Here is a 24,907-nt window from a genome sequence, read left to right as displayed (position 1 = left end):
TGCTTTATTTTCAAGTGTATTATCATCCATGATCATCACTTATTAAAAGCCTTTCATTTATAAAGTCTTTAAAGCTTAGTTTAATAACCTGCAATCATTACTTGAATCACAAAATTTGCTTTTTATTATATTGTGTAAATGATGCACTGTAGCATTTAATGTAAATTATTTTTTTTTCCTCTCACTCCTTTATCACTATTTCTAAAGCCATTGCAATCAGGTGCTTTTCTCACTCTGTCCTAAAAATGCAGAGTGTGATATCCATGGCCCAAAGTAATGCTGCTCCTGGAGTCTGAGTAAAAAGATAATAAGCCAGCCTTTTCCAGGTACTTCCTGCCAAGATGCCCAACTGGGCTGTTCAGACCATCATCTCTCCCCAGGCACAGGCTCAAGGTTCCCATATATCCAGGAGATATCACATAACTTCTTGGGTTGGAAGAGACCTTAAAGATCACTGCACTCCAACAGCACTGCCATGGGCTGGTTGCCCCTCACCAGGCTGCCCAGGGCCCCATCTAATTTGGCCTTGAGCACCTCCAGGGACAAAACATCCACAGCTTCTCTGGGCAGCCTAAGCCAGTGCCTCACCACACTCTGAGTGAAGAGGAGTTTTTCCATTATCAACACTATCTCAAAGAGATTTTCCTTTCTCATCTAAGTACAAATTCTGAGATGGAAATGATATAGGCACAAACTGAGAACCCAACACTGCTGCTGGCATCTCCTAGTGTTACAGTAGAAGGCACCATGGTAATGAATCACCAGTCAGGCTTGTGGCAGCGGGACTGGTCAAGAACTCAGGACACTGAGAAAGATATCTGTCACCAATGGAGGACTTCCCTATTTCACTGAGCTGCCAGAATGCCGCCAGGTGCAGCAACCTGCCTGAGTAGCTATCACAGAAATGCTTATCAAACCCAAACCTAGTCCCACATCATGCCTGCATCTATCAGCACCTTCTGCTCCCAAATTACACCTTTGAAGCCCTGGTGGCACTTGTGTCAGCATCTCGCCTGCCCTCCACTGAGACCAGTCCTTCTCCGAGACAAACTAAAAACATCAGAACACCTGGAGGTAAATCAGAAAGAAAAACAGAACAGGAGGAAAATTAAACACTGGAAACTGGTCCAAACTGCAAAGCTGAGAGATGCAGATCCAAAATGTGGAGCAATTCTAATCAGGGTTTTGGTTCTGGCTCATCTGTAATTAAAATGAAGTACAAATCTGCCTGAGACAGTCAACAATCTCAGCTGTTTTCGAGATCTGGCTTTCATTAATTTCATTAACATCTTAAATGCATTCTTATTGCTTGTTCTTATGCTGAAGAGCAAGCGAAATAACAACACACCATGAACCAGTTTATCTTTGTCTTCGCAGAGGAGCAGATGTGGTACCAGTCTCAGGGGCACGTAGGCCCTTTGCATGGAAAACATCAGCAAAAGGAGCTGTGAGCATGGAAATCTCCAGCCTGGGAAATAAATTGAAACCAACACTTTCATCCATGCCTCAAATACTTTGGGGAGCAGCACCTGCTTTACTAGTATTCATCAGTGTGACAACCTCATGCTGAAATATGCCATTCTTGCTTCAGAGAAATAGTCCAAAAGGCAAAAGTCCTACTGAGCCCTCCACACCTGAGCTGGAACAGCCCCTGCCAGAAGGGGCATTGACAAACTCTACTTACCAAAGGCAAGTCCAACAGGGCTGGGAGGGAAAGGAAGCCAATTTCAATGTACATGATCTGTCAGGACACGGAGACTCTGGACAAGCTTTTGGTTGACTTTCACCTGATGAAAATTCTTTTGTCAAACTTAATTTCTCATCCAGAGGGAGATGAGTTACCAGTGGAGTGAGCTAGAGGGTGCTGCAATATGCTGGGGCCGTGGGCTCAGACCATGCAGTCCAGCTGTTCAGAATCTCCTGGAATAAATTAACCACTGGGGCTGCGAGGATGCTGATTTGCTCTACTTGGTATAAGCAGGTATTTTGGTACAAAGGAGGTGATGCTTCCTCAGACCTGTCATCCTCCAGCGTTCATATCCACTGGCACGACCCATAAGAAGTGAGATGAAAGAACAAAATACGTTTGCTCTAAATACGACTATTGCGTCACAAATGAAAATTGATTTTAATTAAGCCAACTTGCATACATTATAACCTGCCCATAAAACTTAGTATCACCTAAAAATTCCCATCAAATGCAAATTTTCCTGTGATTTATTTGTGCCATTGTAAGATTGGGGGAAAAGCACACAAAGCTGTGAGAGCTGCAGGCTGAAGTAAACAGTGTGTCAGAATACGCGAAACAAAGGAAGGACACAAAAACGAGAGAGAGAGAGATGGAGGGGACAAACTCCCTGGCTGGAAACTTGTTGAGTGTTTAGAGCCAAAGAAGAGTGGAAAGCTTGCAGAGGCATTTCTACACGTAACCTACTGACTCTACTCTATTTCCACTCCCAGCATCGCTTCCATTTAGCGAGCGGATGAAAAAATCGTTTTGGGGGTAGATGAAGGATTAGATTTGTGGTTTGAAAGGTCACTGCCTGAAACGAGCCCTGCAGCCAGCAGAAGGGAGCCCTGCAGTTGGTCAGCTCAGCGTATCCCACACTTTGAGGAGCCTGGCAGTGAGGTAATCCCCCAGGAATGCGTGCGCGGTTGGATGGCTGTGAAAAGAGAGCGGTCAGCAACCAAAGCTCTGTGCTGAATATTCACGTCACACACACACAATCATTTTTCTTGTTAAGTGTAGAGAAGAATGGGAACATTATAAACGCGGTATCTTTTCTGGCTTCAAGTTTAGCTGCTTTAGAAAGATCTGCTCGCTCCCTCCCTCTCCCCCCCTCCACCAGCTGTGCTCCACCTCCATCCCTGAACCAAATCTGCACGTGTGGAGCTTTAACGACATGAAAAAACAAGGGGAAATGAAGCCTAATGGAACTTAAGGCAAATAGCGAGAAGCTTACAAGAGAATGATGCAGCAAATTGGGATAAGTGTTTAAAAGTCACTTGTCTGTACAAAAATGGCACCTTATTGAATGCATAACCCCCTATTGGGCTATATACCACATCCATGTCATATTACCCAAAGCAACTGTTTACTTCTCTACATGCTGAAGAGTCATTAGAGCCACAGCAGATGAAATGTGCTTTATCGATGCCCTGGCTACTGAAAATATCTCCACCTGCCCCAAGCACTTTGCAATGTGTAGTAGTGAGACAGAAAGAGTGAAAATCAGGTGTCCCTGCCCAAACCTCAGACAGCTCAGTGGAAAGTCTCCTACTCATTTTGTTTAAGTATGGATTAAGCTCTGATCAAGAGGGAAAAAAATAAAATAAAAAATGATCATACTTTGATTTTCTTATTAATTACCAATAAGGCTAGACAGATACGTTCCCTTTTTTTCTTTTCCTTTTTCCTTTTTGACTGCCTCAACCCCCCCCCCCCCCAATGGCATTTTTCTGCTCCATTCCATATGAGCCTGTTCATCCCATATTTGGCTCAGGGACCTCGTTTCTGTTCAGTTTTCCTGCATGGAAGCAAGGCAGCAACTGCATAGAAGTCATTTGCAAACCAATGACATCTACAAGAGAGGAGAGAACTAGACCAACCATGCCTCCCCTTTGAAAATAATACTTTTTCCATTTTCTCAAACTGTACGTTCTTGTACTCACAAGACTGCACTGAGTTTCTAGGTCAGTAGACTCCTGATTATCATTAGCTTGAACAACACATTTAGACACAAGTCTCTCTTCCCTTATGGGAAACAACCAGTTCAAACACAATTCTTGACCCACCCTGGTAGCTTTAAACTCCTTGTTTGACAAAAAATAGAGAAAGAGGAGTGGGACAAAAGTTGCCAATCCAATACAAAGCTTCTACTGCATTTCTCAGTAAAGAAAAATCTACAAAACCTTCATGTATGCTCTCAGATAGATGAAAACTCATTGGGAACAAACAGTCTGGATGTAAGCAGCAGAAGACTCAAACAGATGCTCTGTACCAGAGACCAGAACACAAATTCATTGTAAATTTACTACAAATATTATCCTTCAGGTCCTAAACATGTCCTTATAGCTGTAAATAACTCCAGCGCAGAGATCTACAAGACATGGCACTGAGAACGGTTGTGGATAGTGCTATGTTTCTCCCTCAAAAGATAATGAACTCTCAGCTGATATTAACTGACCAAACCTCAAAAATCTGAGGTGCATTAAATCAAAGCCCTGCAGTTCACCAGTAGGAGAAGTGAAATGCAGCACAGTTAAGGGACTTCCTGGGGTCCTTCCACAAATCTGCAACTGTAAGGCACAATTCTCTCATCCGCTGAGGAATTTAACTTCCATACAAGATCATATCTGAAATTTTTATCTCGAAGCACTTCATAACAGGATGTGAATGGCCTGCTTCATACAAGGAGGACTACTCTTTCTCATCCTGTTAATGAACATTATTAACTCCTGTGGAAAAAAGGTGCTTGCAGGGCTTCTATCATTACCCACATGATGACAGCTAAGCCTGCTCATGGTTGGACTCTGAACAAGGCTGCCCCCCCACCGGAATTCCTGCAGATGGTCCATCTCCCAAGCAAGACATCCAGGAAACTGACCTTAGAAAAGTCCACATGACATTACTTTTATTCTTTCCAAACCAACGCAGTTGTACATGTTTGGAAGGAGACAATCAGGGGCTGCGCTAAAAAAAATTACACTACTAAAAAGTTATTTTCCTTTCAAATATCTTACCAAGTTCATTAATACCTTCTGCTGCTGGTGAAATGATTCCCCATTAACATTTCAATTTATTATTGCTGCTCCATTAATGAGACCACAAAAAATGGAAATGAAACCTATAAATACGCTAAGAGTTAAAGTCGAGAATCGTAACAGTGTGTGCACTTTATAAGTAATATCTCTGTACTGCTAGCATTCAAAACAGCAAGGAAGAATGGCTCTGCAGCACAAGCATCAAGCTTAGCAAACAAAGCCCCAGAAAGCCCAAACAAACAAAAAAAACTCCATAATTCCTGAAACGTTACTTTGAGATCTCAGCGGAGTCAACTAGGTCTTATCCCCTGCTGCAGCAGATGGATGAACTCCATGCAGTTCTCTGCTGAAATGTGAATGGGGAAGGACTTCCTCAGTGAAGGTCACTGAGACTGGGAAACTCCAAAGGAAATGCTTTGGGAGGAAGGATTTCTGTCAGCATCCTTTATTAATAAAGCCTCCCTCCCCACCTGAGTCTAATTGCCACCATCTCACACTGTACTGGGCAAACTGACCCCCTTGGTAGCACCTCATGTCCTCCAGGCAAAAGGGCAGGCTACAAACAGCACGGTCATTATGGGTTACCCATTAAGATTCCTTTAAGAAACATATTTAATGCCACATAGCCTTTAAACCCATCAGGCTCCCACAGTTCCTCTGGTGATCTGCTCTCCTTCTAGCTGTGAATATTCTCCACGGTCAAGAAAAAATCCCTTATGCAAATGGCATTACCACAACTTGCATTGTCAATTATTAATATTTCATTTCTTGTCTTCCAAACTTTTTCAGAGGAGGAAGAAAGCTCGTTCCCCTGGGAACAAGAACACCGAATACAGTGCCTTGCTGAGCCATGAAAGGAACAGTCCCTTCAGCACAGGGATGTCATATCACGTAGCAACATTTTTGTTTCTACATTTTACTTCTCTCTAGTGATTACAAATGATCGACCCTACCCTGTTCTCTGCGCATAGCTGACAGCGCTAGGCTTATGCTAAAGGAAACGTGGAGTCGCACAAACACGAGTAGTATCATCTCACAAGGAACAAACTTATAATTATTACATTTATTTTATAAATTATTTTCCAGGAAGCTCAGATTTCATGGCAGGAATTGGCTTTGCACTGGGTCCCACTATATTGCACTCTGTGCTGCTTTTAAGCACCAACAGCAGAAATGATCTAAATTAGCCAGTTTGCCATGGCAGTAATAGCAGGCTTGGGGAAAAAAAAATAATAAAAACCAACCCAGACACCTTCTGATGAAATAAAATGAAAACATAAAAAGCAAACTATTTAATGAGAGCACAGACCACTTCAATAAGTCTGGTTATTTGATAAGCAGGCTGCCACCATCAGCCTTTTATCATCTGTGGAAATGCATGATGGAGCTTCCCTGTTTACTTATGATTTCAAACCTTTTCCTTCTGATCAACATTAGCATTTCTGCTCCTGTGCCTATAACGACACCAGTGCTAGCAGCTCGCCTCAATCCCACCTTTCAGAGCCAGCCTGAGCACTGACAGCCCAGCACGGCTCGGTGGCACATACATATGGCACACAGATTGGGTGGTTCGAGGCTGTTAAATGTACTTCCTCTTCTGAGTTTGCCTAAAGGGAAGGAAAACGGCCCCTGCTGAGAGTGTATGTACATAAAGCTGTAACAAATGTTTAATTTTAGCTGATCTGAGAGAGAATTAGTCTGTGCATTCCGCACTGTCAGTTCCTACTGCAGCTGCTCAAATGAGGTGGCTTTGGAGGGTTGTTAATTCCCGTATTAATGGTCAGAACTCCTCGCCGTTACTGAAACGCAGACTCCCAAGTGTGTTCCCATCTTTCTTTCCCACATCTCTTTCAATCTTCCATTATAAGCAGATAAAGTCATTATTTGGCTGAAAAGGACCTCAGTCCAACACAGACCTTATCTACCTTTATGATTCAGTAACACTTTTTTTCTTCCCCCTTCTGTGTAAACAAAGCTTGTTTCAATTAAAGGAAAAAAGAAAAAAGAATTAAAAATGTACAGCAAGTTCCAGGAAAACTGCTGAAATGGCTACTGTGTGCAAGCATTGCTTGTGCTAAACCAGTTAGCAGCCACAGGAGGGAAAGCCTCCGATCTGATTTTTAAACTAGGCTGTTGAACACCATTTCACTCTCCATCAGAGCAGTTCTGAATGAATTATTTCTCTGCTATAGTTTGAGAGGGCAGTGCTGACAGATGTTATGAACCTAAATCAATTTATGCAGAACGTGAAGCATCACATCAAATCTCGTGTACCTTATACACTGCGTAGCCTTTCAGTCCCATGGCAGAGGCTTTGGTGCTAAATTTAGGGGCACTATTGGAACAACCCCTCAAAAACTCCATGGAGATCTGATTCCCCTTGAACTAGAGCAAAGCAGAAAGTTATTCCATCAAAATCAGCTCTTCAGCACTAAACTTCAGCTCATTTATGCTGGCTAAGGTTCTAACTCTACTATACACAGATTGGAAGATGCTAAGAAAGGCCTATTTTTATATGCTTTAACATATATAAAACACGTGATTGAAACGTAGGCAGAGATTCATCTCACCCTACTTTATTCACCTGCATACTGGGCTAGGCAAGGTGGTGAGGCACTCAGTATCTCAGTGGGATGGGATCAGTGCTGTCAAGGGTCACTTCCATTGCCCTTATGAACCCTTTCTGGTGAGTCATCCTCTGGAGATGCTCATCTCCTCCCCTGACTGTACACCAAAACCGCATTAGGACGGATCATCCAGAACAGCTGTAATAAAATAATCTTCTAGTTATGCACAATTCTGATTCTTGTCTTTTCCTTCACCCATACTGTTTTTGTGCCACCAACTTTTGCAAGGTTATTTGTAAAACTCAAATCCATTTGGTGGTAAATCTCTAAAGTCACGCTCAAATGGAAGGAAAGATGAAGACACTGTATGAAGGAGCTCCAACTTCTACAGAAAACATGCCCAAAAGTAGCATGGTACCTTGTAGACCATCCTTTACCAATGACCTTTCATCTTTTTTTGTGTCCAGGTTATGCCTGGATAAACCTGGTGCTGATGAAGGTGGTCTTCCCAGCCCTAGCTATCCCAAGTTTGGCCTGACACAGAACAGAGAATAACAAGGAGCTTTACAAACTCCCACTGTGGGGTGAACTACCCTGGCAGTAGAGCAAAGGTAGATATTATTAATTCTTCACCACTTCCAGTGAATTTTGCTGGAGATTTCAAGAGTTAATAAGTTGCCTCCTTCTGTTTCAGACTTCAGCAGCTTGGAGGCTGTATACAGAGAGGCATATGGAAACAGTATCTGATCTAAAGCTAGAAACAAAAGAGCTTATTTTCCCTGATCTGGCGAAGAATCCAGTAAGCCTCTTGGGTACATAGTTGAAACCCCAATAAGGACAGTAAAACCCTTCCTGGAATTGCAGGATCAGGAAGAAAGCAAGAAAGAAGAAAAAAAGAAGTTGTTAAATTGAGTGCGCTTGAGGAGAGCTTTAATCAAAGGCAATGCGTGGATGCTTGGCAGGCACTCCAGCCTCTCTAGCAAAGAATTGCTCAGATACATAGGGCAGGGAACCGTGACTGGGACTGCTTCTGTTCTTAACACAACATGCATTTCAGCCTGAGACACCCCTTTTCCCAATCTGCAAAATGGTGAGAAATCCTTATGAACAATACTTAGTAGATGAGAGCAGGGTCTGTACCCAGCACCTCCAGTCACACAACCCCCACGCCCCCCCAAGGGAGAACAGTAGGTGCTTCCCTGCCAAAAGGCAGGCGGGCAGAGCCCACAGGCATGGGACAAAGCCATATAAGGATGACTACGTGCCCTTCACCTGTTTCTGGAGCAGCGCAGAATAATTCCCAAGTTTTTTGCTGCAAAGCAGAACTCAGATACATTGCTTCTCTATAAACACAAACATTTCATCAGAGAACACCAAGAGAAATTGAGCCTTTGTTTGGCCCTTAATAACAAAAAAGGCATCCCACAAAACAAACAAAAACCCTCCTTTCATTAACCACAAATACACTGCTTCTACCAGCGGCCATGCTCCCATTTTGCTCCAGTCTGACAAAAATCCTCTGCTCCCATCCTGCCTTTCCCCTTCCCTACCTGGGGATTGTGGCCGCCTCCAGAAAAGTTCAAAAAGAAAAAGAAAAACACAACAAAAAAAGCTCGTGTGGCCCAGAAATAACCAAAAAAAATATGATAGTGTATGCCTTGCCCCCAGTGGCTCTGGGACTTGGAGCCAAACCAAGGCCAGGAGAATAGAATATTGCTCTTTGTGAGCCATAAATAAATAAATAAAGGAGCACTCCCTCTTACCCTTTGGAATAAGATTTCTAAGGAGGAAGAAATTCCCTGTGGAGTTTATTATGTGCAGACGGGAAGTGTGCCTCCTAGGGAACCGCAGTGGGGGTAGTTTTTCCCCTTGGTGATTTCTTCCTTACCTCTCCATCACTTCTTTATTCATTCTGAAATCTCCCTCCCCTCCGCTCTGCAAAGCGAAGCCACACAATGGAACATGCAGGTAACTCTGGCTTCAGCCTCTCACAGCATCTCTCCTTTCCTATATAAACGATCAGTGTGTGGCCTGGGTTTCATTTGCAACTGTAAATGAAACAGGCCTACAACTGTGTTCATAATCCTCCTTAATTGAATTTCTGTGACAAAACCCAGACAAAATTATTGCCCTCAAGTTAACAGTTTGTGCGAAGTAGCCAAGGGTTCCTGGGAAGCTTTAAAACAAATGCAGGACAAAACTGGAGACCACAAAGCAGTTATTTGGTGTTGGAACCACTTGTTTGATTGAGAGAAGGTTTAAATGAAAGAATAAGGTCATTTTAATGACCTTCCTGGCTTTGGAATTCAACAAAAGCTAAAAAGGTAAGAATTAAATAGTGGAGAAAGAGCTTGGGTGCAAACCAGCTGACACGACTCAGAAAACAGCTACTGGAAGGAGGTGTCAGGCTGTTGGGGCTTTGGGAGGTGAAGCACCATTCCCAGCATTGCTAATGGAAGAGATTTCCACCAATCCAGCAGGATCAGAAGACACCCTTCAGTTTGTATTGAGGCTTGCATCCCATTGGAAGGCTTCTCTCCTTTAAAGTCATCCACTTCATCATTTCCTTCAACTCAACCATAGATTTCATGGTGCATATGCAGAGTACCAATAGTGATGTCAGCCTGCTGGTAAAATGCTTACACTTATTTTCAGAGTGTGAGAAGCACCACTAAATGGAAGCAGGGATGCAAAAAGGGCACTGCCCTGAAGGGTGCTCCCACTGCTTGCAGAAGATGAGAATTAAAGCCTATCATATTACCAAAAAATAAAATCAGTGTTTGTTATTCTTTCAGATGATGCAGATGTTTTTTAGAAGGATTGGGCAAAGCTTGTGTGAACAGAGATGCCTATTTGTAAAAGCTAATTTTGCACCATATACCAAGTACTTGGACATACACCCTTCTTTACCCCAAAGTACCATGTTTAAGTCATCACTAAAGGACACCAGCCAAGTTTACTTTACAAGGACCAAAGCAGAATCTTCATGCCTCAATTCACACACATCTGATGGAAGCAGGGAAAAACATGTCATCCCTAGGCAGTGCCTGCCTAGGTTACACCCCACATGTTAATATCCTCTGCAATTTAAGCAGAAGGCAAGGCTACTAGGGATCAGAGATGGCTGAAGTAATGGAAAGAGAAATCCAATCATTTCTCAGCATGTGCCCATTTCTTGTGTCCCCAGTGCTCCCAGAGCAGAGTCAATGGAAAAGTAGGGGTAGAGGAGGCTAGACGGGCCTCACACAAAATTCCTTCTAATTTAATTACTAAGGAGGGAGGTAAATGTTCTTAGAGGTAATTAAAAGAGCAATATCATTCAGAGAAAGGCAGGCAGACACCAGACCTCATTTCCACAGGCCTCCATGCGGCTGCAGGACAGCTTGCCTCATCCCCACACTTGCTCTCAATGCAAAGCCAACACCACAAGGAGCCCTCTGGGAACCCCCAGGAGAGGTTTCCAATGGCACTGGGGAAACACCCAGGCCCTACTGCCTTCCTCAGCGCCTCTGCTGCTCCATGCATTCCAGCAACTGCATTAACATCTGCTTTTGAAACATTTCTCACTAGTCCTTGGGCCTGTGCCACCTTAAGCAAGTTTTTAAGAACACCTTTTCATAGCTCACAAGCTCTGGTTTTCCTCAAGCCACAAGCAAACCACACTGAGCAGCACCAGGGGCAAAGCACAAGCAAAATAAGTAGGTGCATACACACATGCACACAGCCCCTGAGCATGCACAGAAAAAGACACAAGGGTATGAATTCATCACATTACTTGCTACCAGTGGCAAAGGAAAGAAAAGGCAACGTTTCTGAGGGTGATGAAACACTTCAAGAAAAAGCAATATATTTTTACGTACTTGTAAAATCCATTGGCAATGACTTTTCTGGTTAATTGGTTTCATCTTATTAAACTTAAACCTATTTGTAAAATCCAGGTATATTCAAGCAGAAGCTCAATTCCTGCACCAAAAAACCAATACAGCCTTTCGAGGAAGAAAATTAAGCAATGCAAACCAGCTTCCATTAGCCTGAAAGCACAGCACTTACTGTGCATAAGAGAAATGAAGTGCTTGACTTCTCTGAAAATGCACTTTGGAAAAATCACAGCACTCACTTCCCCCAAAACTGCAGCTCTCTTCTTCCCCAGCTCTGTGAAAACTGATATAAGTTTTGACCCAATTACGCCGATTTATAAATCAGCCTTCTGCTATCTCTCCCTGCACTTGTCACGTTCAATTTCTTCCCCCTTATTAGACCACTCTCCTCCTTGTTAAATAGTCCCTCTGTCTAACTTGCCAAAGAGCTGCCAATGGGCCCCTCATTTTATGGAAGAACAGATCCTGCTTTTCGAACAGGAATGGGCCCCTAATGTACCATGGACACAGCACAGTGAAGCATGGTAATTTGCCTGTGTTAATGATGCTATTTCACAATGATCAGGAAAACAAAAATCTTTAATAGCTAAATGACACCCCATCCTGCTGAAGCCTGTTGAATTCAAGACCAGTGGAATGAAACTCCATGTGGAAATGTCCTCTAAGAGATGAACTCAAAGTGCCTGCTGTCTTTTTTTCCTCCTCACCTCCAAGTTCCTAATCAGTGTGGAATCACTACAAATCAGTGTGGAATCACTAGAACAGGTGGTTCAGCACCAGGAGCAAGGCATTAAAAAAAAACAACAAAAAACCACGATGATTTTTGATATGTTTCATCAGTTAAAAAGCAAAGGATATTAGGACACACCAGGAGAGGGAAAAAAGACCACACATGTAAATATTCTGAATACACTATACTGCTATACGTGTACACTATTCTCCCCACCCAGTTATTCTGCTCCACTCCTTATAAAGGTAAAAAGGGGAAGTCACTGTAGGGAGGACAGAAGGGCAGCCTGCATGTGCCATCATTGAATTCAGCGAAGCACTGAGCTCTTGAGTGCCAAATCAATCCTGAAAAAGCTTTCATTCCCAATCCTCATCAGAAGCTTTTCACTTCTTATAGTTGGGTTCCCCAGGCTGCCTAGGTAGGCAAAACACTGATTGCTTTGGGCAGCCAAGGCCTGGTTGCTCCAAGGAGTCAGCCTTCAAACACAGCATGTTAAGCTACACAAAGGGAGAAATTCTGCTCTCATACATGGCCAAATTCAGTGGGCAGAACTGCACTGACTTTGATGGCATTGTTTGGTGTGCACCAGAAGGAACCAGGTATCATAAGGAATCATACAGAGCATGTTTAGTAAACTTTCAGCACTACTGAGAGATTGGGGATTAGCCTTACACATAGGTTTATGAAAAAAGCATGGATCAATATTGTCCACAATATAGTTCATATTAGCCAATGCCAGGCTCCTGTGGCAGTTTCTAAGGGCTCCTATGACAGCTTCCAGTTGGCCAGTTGCAGTTTTGTAGCTGTGTGATTGGCACACTTCACACTTTTCTTGTCCAAAACTTCTCCTTTTGGTACAGCAGGCTGCATGAAGGCAGAATTGCTGAGAAATGAGAACCAAGCCATTTTGTTGCCACATTTACCCAGAAATTCTTCAATTCATGATGTACCGCATTTAACAAAACCTGAGACAAGTCTCTCACTGCAATTAAGTGATTGCTTCCGCCCTAGAGTGCTTGGTGGTCTTTTTAAAGATGATTCACCTTCAAGTTGATCAGTTGATTGCCTTATTGTCTTAGGAAATTAAATGCTTACCACAGGAAAAGTTTAGCAACCTGTGTTGAAAATAAGCACCCAAAAACTCTGAGTACCTGTTTATTCAATCTAGAGTAGCACTCAAGGAAAGTACTAAAATCTTCAAGACAATGCCACACACCGCATGTTAAAATCTCCCCCAGTTTCTGTATCCTCAAGCCATTCTTTACTGGTGTGCCTGCTTCAATTAAAAACTGAAGATGCATGTTCCAATGACCAACTCAACACTTCCTTTGCAGTAAACATGGCTACAGAGCTGGCAGCGCAGCTGGAAGGGACATGAGCAAATCAGTATTCGATTTCCCTTTAGGGGCCGAGTGATTTATTGTAATTTTAAGCATTTTCTAGATGAGTAATTTTGATACCTTTCATCTTCAGTTGTTGTGGACCTTACCAAGCCAAGACTACAAAACCAAGCAGCTATTTATCAGCAAAGCCAAGGGTGACTCTTCAGAGGCCTGAGATTTTGAGATCTGTCCAGGCAATCTCTCTGAAGAGAAAGAAGCCAAGGGCAAGCTCCCAGCTGTGACCAAGCACAGGTGCTTCTCTGGCAGGGCATTGCTCAAAGCCTCTCACCAATTTGAAAGCAGCATTCTACCTTCCAGAAGCTGAGAGCAAAATAAGCCTTCCATCTTGGGACAGCATTCAGAACAGCATTGGAACAGGCAGAGATATCCTTCTGGGAGCTGTGCTTCTTAAATGTGCCAGTATGCAAAAAATCAAGCGAGCTTCCAGTACTGGTAATGAGGAGCCATTCCCTCATCCTGCCAGTGCCACCCCTCCTGCAGGGTAGGGGAAACACTGGAATGAAAGATGAAGGGAGGTCACAGAGTAGGTACCCTGGCCACAGCTAACTTCCACTGTGCCCAGGCAAATCGCTGTGCTTCAAAGCCCTAAGCCATGCAGGAATGACATCACAAGTGGCTTGCTGCCACAGCTACATCCTCTTCTGCCACTGTCTACAGACATCACAGTGACATAAAGACCGGAAAGGCTGGAGGATCTGACCTAACACAGAGTTCCATCTCCTACTATCTCTCTTAAACCAAACTCTTAGTGTCAACACTATTGCTGATGCACAGAGTTGCTAACACCATTCAGCCCAATCGGATTGGTTCAAGGTCCTTGTCTTACCAACTTAAGTCACACAAATAATTCCCCCTCCAGGTTTTGCAAGTTGAGTTCACAGGTGCCATCATTACATTCATTAATTCTAAAACAGTGGTATTTCTTGCCCTTGATACTTGCCAGACAGATACAACCACCAAGGCATACAGCTCCAAAGTGCAAACCACAGATCCTATCACTTTGTTTTGTTCTTCACTCTCCTCTTAGCATGAATTTTCCTTGGGCTTTCTCTTTTGATCTACTTGAGGAAAAATAGCCTCCGCTATTGATTAAATTACAAATTCCAATGGCTGGTGATTGAGTTATATGATAACACCTGCTGAAAGCCATTGACTACAATTGAAATAAAAGGAAAAATTAGCACTCTCTTTATTACAAATGGTTTGGATGTTGAGTAGCTGACTGAATTAAATGGAGATTGAGCAGATCTGAGAGAACTGATTAGGAAAAACAATGCAGGATTCAGGGAAGCGCTACCAAAATGAACAGCTCACTAATTCACCTAAAGAATGGATGGAAACAGTTAAGGAAGAAAATGAAATTGCATCTTTTTTTCAAGCATCCAGGAATTCAAGCCCAGAATTGCACAAAAGCTTCCCTCTGTGGTAAGATCTGCCAGATACCCAACTCTGACACCAGCTGACCAAAGGCCAACAAGTACATGATTAGGGCAACTGCCCCTCTGTTTTAATCATTTACCTTCTTATAGGCCTTTTTAATTAGCACTATCACAAGCAAAATAAGGTTCTTAGCCTTTGTTCTGTGCCTGGGAACCAACTCCATGCCAGCTTTTGGTAATGTATCATTGCATTTTATTCACTGCTCATCTACCCTAATGAGGTCTTTTTATTTTTGTCTACTCGTGGCTTTCCAGCAATACTGACAGATGTCTTGGGCTTTCTTCCTACAGATTAAACAACCGTTATAGCAGCTCTTAAACAAGACATTAACCTGATAAAGCAAAGTGTCTAAAATGACACTCCCTATTTTAGAACCATGTCATCTTCTATTCACTTCCTTGCGAGCTTATCACAAGGTAGAGTCTAGCAAAGCCTAACAAAGATCTAGAAAGAGTGTGAACACGGCAGTTAAAGAAGGGTTGCAAACATTAAATCATATACTTACAGCCTCTGCATTACTGAAGTGTCATATTTGAAGTCAAGCACCAGGGAAAATCCTTAGTAACCTTTGGAAACATCAGAAAAAAAAGTAATCAGTGCTTTTTTTCTAACTGTGCATTCCATCTGATGGAGAAGATAATTTAAGATCAAAATTAGACATTATTTTGGAAACAAAGCATAACAAAACATATTATTTAAGCTTAATCATAAAGTAGTGTAAAAATCATCCTTAATGCTCATCTGAAGCCTGCTTCAAAACTTGCTTCATCTGCAATTCTTTGTTTCACACTTCCTTTCAGCAAAGATCCGAGCCCACAGATTTGCTAGCAGCAAATGTTTGTAGAAACAGTAAATATTTTAACACGCTCATTCTAACTTACAAATTGTGAAGCCTTCCTGCACACTCCAGACCGCTTCATCCTCATGGGAGAGGCAACGAATTGCTCTTACCCCAGCTTCCAAGCAAAAGATTTACACTATTGAGAAAGGCAGGCTGTGAACACACACCCTCCTCCCCACAGCAGCGTTCTGTTGGGGAAGATGACCGCCTGAACCAACCATCTCCCTGCCCCTTCACACTCACCTCTGCCTGAGTTTATTGCATACTCCATTCTGCCAGCAGAACTACTCCCCAGTAAAGTCAGTTAAGGACTAGTGAAGCCCTATTTAAACCATACAAATCAACCCAGGTGCTACAGCCAGCTGAAGCTCGCACCATTTGCCGTGGGTCCCAGAGCAAGCCAGCTGTGAGAAATAGCCCTACCCTTTAACACCACAGTGATGAACAAAATGAACACACCTGCTCCAGACATATCACAAGGACTATTTTCTTCATTTTCACCCACCTGTCCTGTATAAAACCCTCAATTCCACCCTAATAAGTTCTCTTCTTGCTCTTGCAGCACCCAAAGCTTACCCTATGGCTGAGCTCCTGATGCTAAGCTCTGTGCAGTCCTCGGACGCAGCTGTCTCTGCTCCCTGGAACTTCCAGGCAAGAGATCAAGGAGCTGAACGTGTAGGCAGGGAAAAGACAGAGACAGCAAAAATCAGAGGATGCTTCTGCACAATGGTTTGTGAGCACAAATCCCACTCAGCCAGTAAGAAATGATTCACTGCGAACAGACTCTGACCCCGCTACCTATTATGCTCGACAGCCGATCTCGCTGAAATCATTTATCTCGTTATTTACATGGCTTCCATCAGAGCAATGTCTGAGCATTCCTGAAGCAGATGGGTTTACCCACACCGTGCTCCTGAGAAGGAGTGCGTGCTATTAGCTCTACTGCACAGACAAGGAATGGAGGCACTGAAAAGACAGAAGGGTTTTCCTGGGGAAACTGCAATGTGATCTGCCAGAACCCTGCATCACGCCAGGGGGTTCCTAGGGTTAAGGTGCCATGCTCAGGGACTGGCCATGGCCAGGCCCATCACTCCACTAAAGTTCATCTGAGCAATGGATTCTAACTGGTATGAGTGTTGCAGAAAGGAAGAAGGAAGAAGAAAAAGTTATAATAATTGTAGCATCATCTGAAAAACAGAAACTGCAGTAACAGAGGAACCTGTCACCCCATTCATTGGGAGGGCTGCAGCAATTGTTTCCTACATGAAGCCTCATTTATCACCTTTTCCTGATCGAGAGAACGCTCCCAACTGCTCCTTCCTGCAGTGCGACACAGGTATGCACCCTCACGTTTTTTTCCCCCTTCTACCAGTTTTCCCCTGTAGAAGCAATTCCAGGAGATGGCCGAGGATGGGAAAGTTCCCATAACTTCTGCCAGGCCTGAACCCTGAAGGTGGGAAACCACTGGGATACCTTGGGATACCAGATCACTCTGCAAGAGGACTCAGCCTTTATGGTTTCTGGTTTTCTCTTGTTCTTTAAAATGACAGCAGTGGAAATGCTTTTAGAGGTAACCCAGTTGGCAGTTGAGAGCCCATAATATCAGGTTGCAGGAAAATAAGATGCATCTGTGAGCTCAGACCTCTGGGATCTGTGGTCTCTTCTATAAAGCAAACCACTGGACAGCAGCAACTCTTGAGTTTGGTCACCCTCAGGATTTCTGGTCTGCAAACCACAAAACGCTGTACACTCACACTCCCTTCTGGCCAGAGAACAGACAGTTCCCTAAATTCACCCTTTGATCTGCAAGAAACTGAGCATTCTCCTCAAATTACTTGTCAAGTTACCTCTCAAGTTACAGCACGAAGCCATTCCTATCTCTGCATTAAAGCAACAGATAGACAGATGGGATCGTCTTCATCTTTTGGCACTCTGGAACTTCTTCCTGCATTAATTTTAATGGGGTGCTCATAGCTCCTGCTCAGGTTAAAAGAATCAGACCTGCCAACTGCATTCAGTCTAAAGCACTGAAATCTCAGTTCTAGAAGTCCCTTTGCAGTGCTGACATATGATAAGAGAAGGAGAACAAGGTAAGGTCCTGCAGAGGAAGAGGGCAAAGTGCTCGCTGCCCTTCCCTACAAGCCTTCAAGCATCAGTCTGGTGCTGCAGCAGAGCCATCCCTGAAGCCACATCTCATCTCTCCAGTAACGGTTCAAGTCCAAGGCAGGGAGTTGTTATGGCCCTTTTGCAAATTGAAAGAAACCACTACGCAGTGGATGGATGAAACACCTCGCCCACGGTCCCTCAGGATGTGCACATCTGCAAATTGATCCCACGCTGCCCCAAACCCAGCCCTGCTGCCCTTCCCTCCAGCCCAGCCTAATTCTCTGAATTTCACGATGATTCAAAATTCTATTTATAAACCCCTACAGCTATGGGTGTGTGCAAGGAATTAAGGCTGAGCCGAGAAAATTTGAATTAAGCAGCTCGTGTTGGGATTTTCCTCCTGTTCTTAGTAATAGTGAAAAATGGAGCTGTGAGGGTTTAACTTCAAATGGAAATAAAACAAAACAAAACAAAAAAAAGCTGTTGGGTCTTTTGTGTAGCAATGTAAACCACGCTGAAGGTAGAGCAGCAATGATTGTCTTCTCCTTCCTATGGAACCAATCTCCTGAATGCTGTAGTGGCAGCCACCAGCCTGGCAGAGCTCTCCCAAGCTTGCTGCTTGCTTACAAGCAAGAGCTGCTATGGTGCAGGAAGAAAAGGGACCCAGAAGAGCAGCTGCTGGCACCTCCTGCTGCCTCCCATCATAGGGAAAGCAGCAGGGAATGATTGTCTGTGGAGATGGAGGGCAGCCAGGAGAGCCAACAGAGCTCAGGGACCACAGCCCTGGTTTACTGGTCAAACTGTGCTAAGCTCTTTAGGTAAGCTTTATTATTGCAGATGGTATAGCTTGCCCTAGATCTAGTGACCAGAATGGGGTTACTATCTGTAATCCTGCAGAGGCTGCTTATGAATCAGGGAATACTTCACCTCTGGACACATGGCACCAAGAGATAATAATGTAAGTGGTGCAGAGTTTTACCATTAATAGGTATTTGCTTGGCTCAGGATAAACAAAAATAGGGTCAGGAACTCTGGCCCTGAGCTAGAAGAGGCTTGAATGCATCCAGGAACGGGGCAACCACAACCTCCTTGAGTAACCTGTTCCAGGGGTTTTGAAGGTGTCAGCTCCTGAACACAGACAGGAAATAAAATCTGCTTCCATCCGAGGCTTTCCACGTTTCTCAAGCATCCAAGAGATGTCCTTTATAAAACACGAGATAAGTACAGGCTTGTTTTTCAGACCGCATATCTGTGCGGTTCCTTAGATACCAGCGAAAGCCTAAAGGCAGGTCTTGGCATCCCGTCCCTTCTCATCCACTCCTTCAGAAAGTTAGTGCTGACTTTGACACTGACATGATGAGAAACGGGGAGGATCGGTGCCGTTCTGGGGAAGGCGCCAAGCTCCCCGTTAGCACCCCCACCCCGCATAGAGCAAAACAAAGCAAAAAAAGAAAACCAACCCAACAAAAACCAGCCCTCCTGTTTGCTACTGATTAGGCAGCCGAATTAAAACTGATGAAGTGATTGGATGGGATCCAAAGCTGTTTATCTGCACATAAATCACAGACATGCTTTACCCAGCCTGCATGGATTTACTGAGCTAGGGGAAAGACCTCTTATTCAGAATGCTGATTATTGCAGCAATTAAAATATCAATGAAGCAAACATTTCGGGGAGGAAGCTGCTAAGGGGCTCCTGGAGAAACAACTCCATCAAATATGAATTCAAACAAGCTTCTGATTAAAAATAAAACAGAATTGAAGAAGTCAGTTCGTTTCTTCTTGCTAAGTATATGGCGTTAGAAAAATCAAATCCTAAAGGGAAAGAGATGCACGTTAGCTAGCTGGACACACTGAAGGAGATCACAAAGGAAGGCTGATACATATTTTATGATCACAAGGGAATAAAAAAAATTTAAGAGGGATGTACTGTCAAACCAGACACAGCGTTAATAGCCAAAGTATATGGCATTAAGAGTTGCTCTTCCCACAGCTATTAATGTAAACTGAAAACTGTGAGCAGGCTGCAGCAAAAGAAAATAAATCACACTTTTTTTTCCCCTCCAATATGAAAATATGTGTTAAACAAATCCCACCCTCAGCGCTCACTCTCTGCATCTCAGCTCCCGACAGCAGGACGAGGACTGCCATCCCAGCAAGCCACAACTTCCAGAGGAGTGAGTCAAGAGACAGTGCCATACTATTAATCGTAGCTCATTTATTTACACATTTTTCCTACTTATCAGAGTGATTGGCCTGGAGATTATCTCCCCCCTTCCCTTTGAGTCCTGAGAAACTATTTAACATGGGAAGTGGCTGAGAGGGGCATAGAGGGGAGAGTGCCGTGTAGCCAAGTTACACATCCCAGCTGGAATTCAGGATGATGTCTTGCAGCTCCAATTCCTCCAGCCAAGTTTCATACAGGAAGCACGAGCACGCCAAGGGCGCAGTGAAACACCCCGGGGCCAATAAAGAGCACTTGACTCCATTAACACACTTACGCTATGGGTCCCATCACAAAACCCTCTGTCACCCTGCAGTGTGTTTGCTCGTGAGGTAGGAAGCACCTTGCACAAGAAGGTTCAGCAGCCAAGAGGATGCTACAGCATGCACAGAGCACACAGGCAGGATGTGCCAGTGCAGTTCCCTTTCAGAAGAGGCAAATGCTGCTCATACATAAGGCTCAGATGGAAACAGCGGTCCTGGGGTCACCAGCAAGGTGAAAAGCAATCTGCTGGGCTTGGACAAGCAGCAGAGCATCTCCATCCCTCCTGGGTGTGTTTTCACCCACACACAACAATCTGTTCCAGCTGTGCTGCAGGACAGGAATTTGTCACCAAGCACCCATCCAAAGCGGATGGCTCCAAGACTCTGCTTTTGTCTTCACTGTTGTTTACTGATCTTTTTTTCCCCAGTTACTCATAACAAGGCTCCCCTCAGCACACCTCGTGCTCCAGGGCCCCCCGTGGCCTCACTGTACCAAGAAAGCAGCTTCGTGTTTAATAAATCCTCTTACATGATTAGGAAAAAAAAGTTTCTAAAGTTCTTAGTTTAAAATTTTGTAATCCGTGCATTACAGCTCTGATGGTGACTTTAATGAGTTATTGCTAACAAGAATGGTTTCACACAGCATAGAAATGCCTCCGCTTCTGTGCTGGAGCAAGAGATAACTTCTGAGAAAAGACAAATTATTTGACCAATTTGTCAACTACTCTGGAGCCCTTGAGATGAAAGGCTTTATATAAATGTTGTATTTTTTTTTATGTACGTATATAAAACACTTTTACTGGACTGTTGATAAAAGCCTGAGCTACAAAGGAACTCTTTCCCCCAGCTGAGAAAAGGCAAGCTGCTAGACAAATCAGCTCAATCTCTGCCTTTCAAACAATATAAAGCAGTATAACTTTCGGGAGCAACACCTCATCTGATTTTTTTCCAGACTGCCTATCAGGAATCAAGCAGTAAGTAAACATTTGAAAAGTGTTCCTTGGAGAGCAAAGGTTTAGATTTGAGTCACAGGATCCATTGAAAAGAAAAATTGCTTCTGTGTATTGGGACAGCGCCTTCCCTCCTGAAAACTTTATAAAAGGAATAAATGGAGATAATCTTTTTACAAGGTATAGCCCATATGGAAATTCATTATTGCTTCCCTTTTAAAAAAATGTCAAGATAGCTCAAGAAAGCGAGAATGGACTACTATTTAAAAGGAAAATTAAAGATTTTCTTATGGCCGTATTAAAATTATAGTTAAAAAGCCTTATCGTGACCTAAAACAAAGCTCTTGTTGATGAGAACATGAGATAAACAAAAGGGAGGAAGGCACAGAAAATCCCTAAATCATTCAGTGTGCTTAATGCAGAAATAGAGGCATACAAACCCAGATTGTTGATCAAATACTTCAAGGATCCATTCTTCCCTAATACAAAATGCTTGCCAGAGCAACCCCAGCACTGCTGCTCCCTGCAGCCAGCACCTGTGCTCAGTAGCCCGGCTCAGACCTTGCTCTGGTGGAACAGCTGAAAGGAATCTTTGCTCCTGCTTCACAACAGCAAAGTCACACCTCCAGAGAAGGTGAGAAATTGGGAAGGATTTACAGCAAGTCACCAGCACAGCTCAGTGGGGGGAAGATTTCAACCTATGGGTTGCTCCCTTCTAGGAGCTACTGCCCATTGTTTGCCATTTTCCTGATGGATTTTAGGACTGTTTAAGCTGGAAGGGATCTTTAAAGACCATTTGGTCCAACTCCCCTGCAACTAACAGAGACACCTACAGCTTGATGTGCTCATAACCCCATCCAGCCTGACCTTGGATGTCCCCAAGAACAGGGCATCCACCACCTCTCAGGGCAACTTGCCCCAGAGCATCACCTCCCTTATAGCAAGAAACTATTTTCTTATATCCATTCAGTCTAAATATCTCCTCCTTTAGTTAGAAACTATTTCCCCTTAGTTTCAAACAGCTTTCCTAGATTCACACTGTACTTTCAACAAGTGTGCTCCTACATACAATTTTTCCTTCACTGGATTTATACTAAAGGTGAAAATTTGATCCTAACAGGCTTCCACTAAACCTACAGCTGCTTAAGAATTATTTCCTTTCATAGTTGACACTCACCCTGCCTTTGGTTTGACTACATTGTGTAAGTGTGGCGGGCACTTGAGGACAGGGCATAATCTCTGCACCATGTGCATGCTGCAACAGTGAGACAGAGCAACCTAAGTTGTGGAGCCAGACAGAGTGCCCTGGGTGGTCTCACCAAGAAGCACACTTCTCTTTAACACTGATTAACTGGGGTGATTGGATGAGTCAAAGACTCACAGGGAGCTTTAGTTCATCACTTCTTCTGTATCTGGCTACTGCAAGAGAAATCTGAAAAGGACACACTTCTGTCGCCTCCTCCATGCCTCTTCTTTGTCAGAGGACTTGGGCAGGGAGCTGCTTGCAGAACCAGTGCTGCCATTTCCCCTGGAATGTCTTTGTGTGGACCCATATACCTTTGCCCAAAGGGAAATTAATCACTATAAAAGGACCAGATTGATTATTCTGGAAGGTTCTTTTCTGGGTCTATGTTTCTACAAAACCATAGAGGAAAAATTTATTCTTCTGCTAAAATAAAATAATAAATACATTGTAATGATGAAAAAAAAGAAAACTAAATCATTTTCCACAAAGAAACTAAAAAACCCTTTGCTTTGTTCCAAACAGAAGCTCCAAATTCTGCTAAGTGGGCACTTTTCCTAGATGCAGACAGCACAAATGGAGCACAAACTGTAAATGGAACATTCTTGTGATGCTGCAGTGGAAAAGTCATATTGCAAAGCTAACCCCTTGCAATGCTATTATTTACTGTGGGATATGTTCTGGGACCAGACTAATTGAGTTCCATTCACCATTCCCTTGCCCATACTGCAATCACACACACCTATACAGAGTGATTGCCATGCATAGGAATTGGTGTAAAATGAATTCTGGTTAAACACACCACCAGCATTATTTCCAGTTTGAACTGCTATAACCAGGGCCTGAATTTGACTCACCTTGCTAGATACAGTATACTTCCCTTTCCTTCCCACTAAACAGCATCTGCAAAAGTTGCATCATCTCCCTGCACTGCAGCAGGCACTCATAGTTTATATCCAAATGACTGCAGACACCTACCTTCTCCACCTGCTGAAATACAAGATCTCAATTCCCAGCAAAGTCAAGAGAGAGAGTGGGACTCATCAAGTCCCACAGTGGCACAGATAAGAGAGCCCTGAGCCATTTGGAAAACCCTTCTTCTAACATCTGCACTTCTTTGCCTCATCAAAATCCACAAATAGGCTGTGGCAGCCTTAGAAACAGGCCAAGACTTCCAGCTCCCAGATTTGTGCTTTATCTGCTTGACACATCCTGTCCTCGCTGGAGCAGGAGAAACAGAATGATCAGAGATCAAAACTCCTCACAGTGAGCAACCTGAAAACATCACATTTCAGCACCAGAGATGTGTGTCACTCCATCTCTAACTCACCAGCACAGAGGCCAGGTCCAGGACAAATATTCCAGCAGCAATCCAAGCTCAGAGTCCCAGAAGGTAAACCTGTCAGGATGTAAATGCTCCCTCTCAGAGGCAGTCCCACTGCAGCCTTCTCTGAACCCCTTGGACTCCGCAGGCTTCCTTCTCTGGCATGCCTCCTTGGCCTTCTTCCTTCTATTTTGCTCATAAGCTCGTTTCTGGATGATTTATCTAAAAAAAAAGGAAGAAAAAGTTGTTGTTGTTTTTTCCTTCATTAATAAAGAAATGTGCCTGAATTTGCCTGATGTTATAGAGTCCTCTTTGAGGAAGGCTCTCACTACTTCTGTCAGGTCCTTCCGCTCCCCTGAGTTATGGGACTAACAACTTGAGAAAACAGCCCTTCATGGTCAGCATCTCCCCCCTTCTCCCTCCCCCAGCATTTTTCAAAGCAACCTAAATGATCCCAAGCCTGAGCTGAGCATCCAGTCTGATATAGTCATCATCTCCGAAGGCCTCACTTGTCATCCATCACTGACTCAGACACACAATCCCTGTTCAGTGTAAACGTGACTCAGTTTAGTTTTTCCAAAGAAGGTTTGTTTACTTTTTGGAGGAGACTAATGAGTAAATATTATTTGGTAGGCTCGAATTTCATGAACGCCAACTAAAATGAGGCTTCAGATCACCAGACGCAGCATAAACATATGGTAAAAAGTTTGTAATCATCCCCAAGACTACAGAGGCATCCTGCGAGGCAGCCAGGAAAGGAAGTCGATTTGTGAGTCCCAGCATAAAGACTTAAACATAAAGCCATCTTTCCTCCATATCTCTGCCCTCAGAAAATGCAATTTTCTGAGTTTCTGCCTAGCTAGCAAATATCAAAAGCTAGCAGTTATCCGTCTCCAGTATCAGGCCAGTTAGAGTTCTAATTGCAATTGATTTCTAAGTCTTCTCAGTCATTTTTCCTGCAAATATCGCTCCCGTAGGTGCACTGCAGATAAGCTACGCTGTTCTCTCTGCATGTTTGGCACCACATTTAAAAATCAAAGTGCCAAATTCCTCCGTGAACAACTGAGATGCGGCTCTTACATATGCCTATCAAGTGCATCAAGAGAGAAGACAAACTCTGACCCTACGTCACTTGATAGATGACAACATGACAGCGCTTCTTTGGCTAGAGGAGA

General features: G+C 43.6%; 1 protein-coding gene across 6 annotated transcripts in view; it reads right to left on the bottom strand.

Annotated features, from left to right (window-relative positions):
• The window catches only part of SEMA5B (semaphorin 5B), a 247,269-nt gene that overhangs the window by 156,977 nt on the left and 65,385 nt on the right, over window positions 1–24,907 (bottom strand). For 4 of the 6 annotated variants that reach the window (XR_011904333.1, XM_072341968.1, XM_072341964.1 and 1 more), the window contains exons 2-3: window positions 23,739–23,954; window positions 15,288–15,348 (exon numbers count right to left, since the gene is read on the bottom strand). The gene's annotated coding sequence lies outside the window, so the exon portion shown is untranslated. Of the gene's footprint in view, window positions 1–15,287; window positions 15,349–15,866; window positions 15,939–16,199; window positions 16,967–23,738; window positions 23,955–24,907 lie in introns of those variants that run through there. The other 2 variants (XM_072341966.1, XM_072341967.1) reach the window with 2 other exon arrangements.

The sequence above is a fragment of the Excalfactoria chinensis genome, chromosome 7, assembly GCF_039878825.1.
Source record: "Excalfactoria chinensis isolate bCotChi1 chromosome 7, bCotChi1.hap2, whole genome shotgun sequence".
NCBI classification, from domain to species: domain Eukaryota; kingdom Metazoa; phylum Chordata; class Aves; order Galliformes; family Phasianidae; genus Excalfactoria; species Excalfactoria chinensis.
This window is presented reverse-complemented; position numbering and strand designations above follow the sequence as displayed.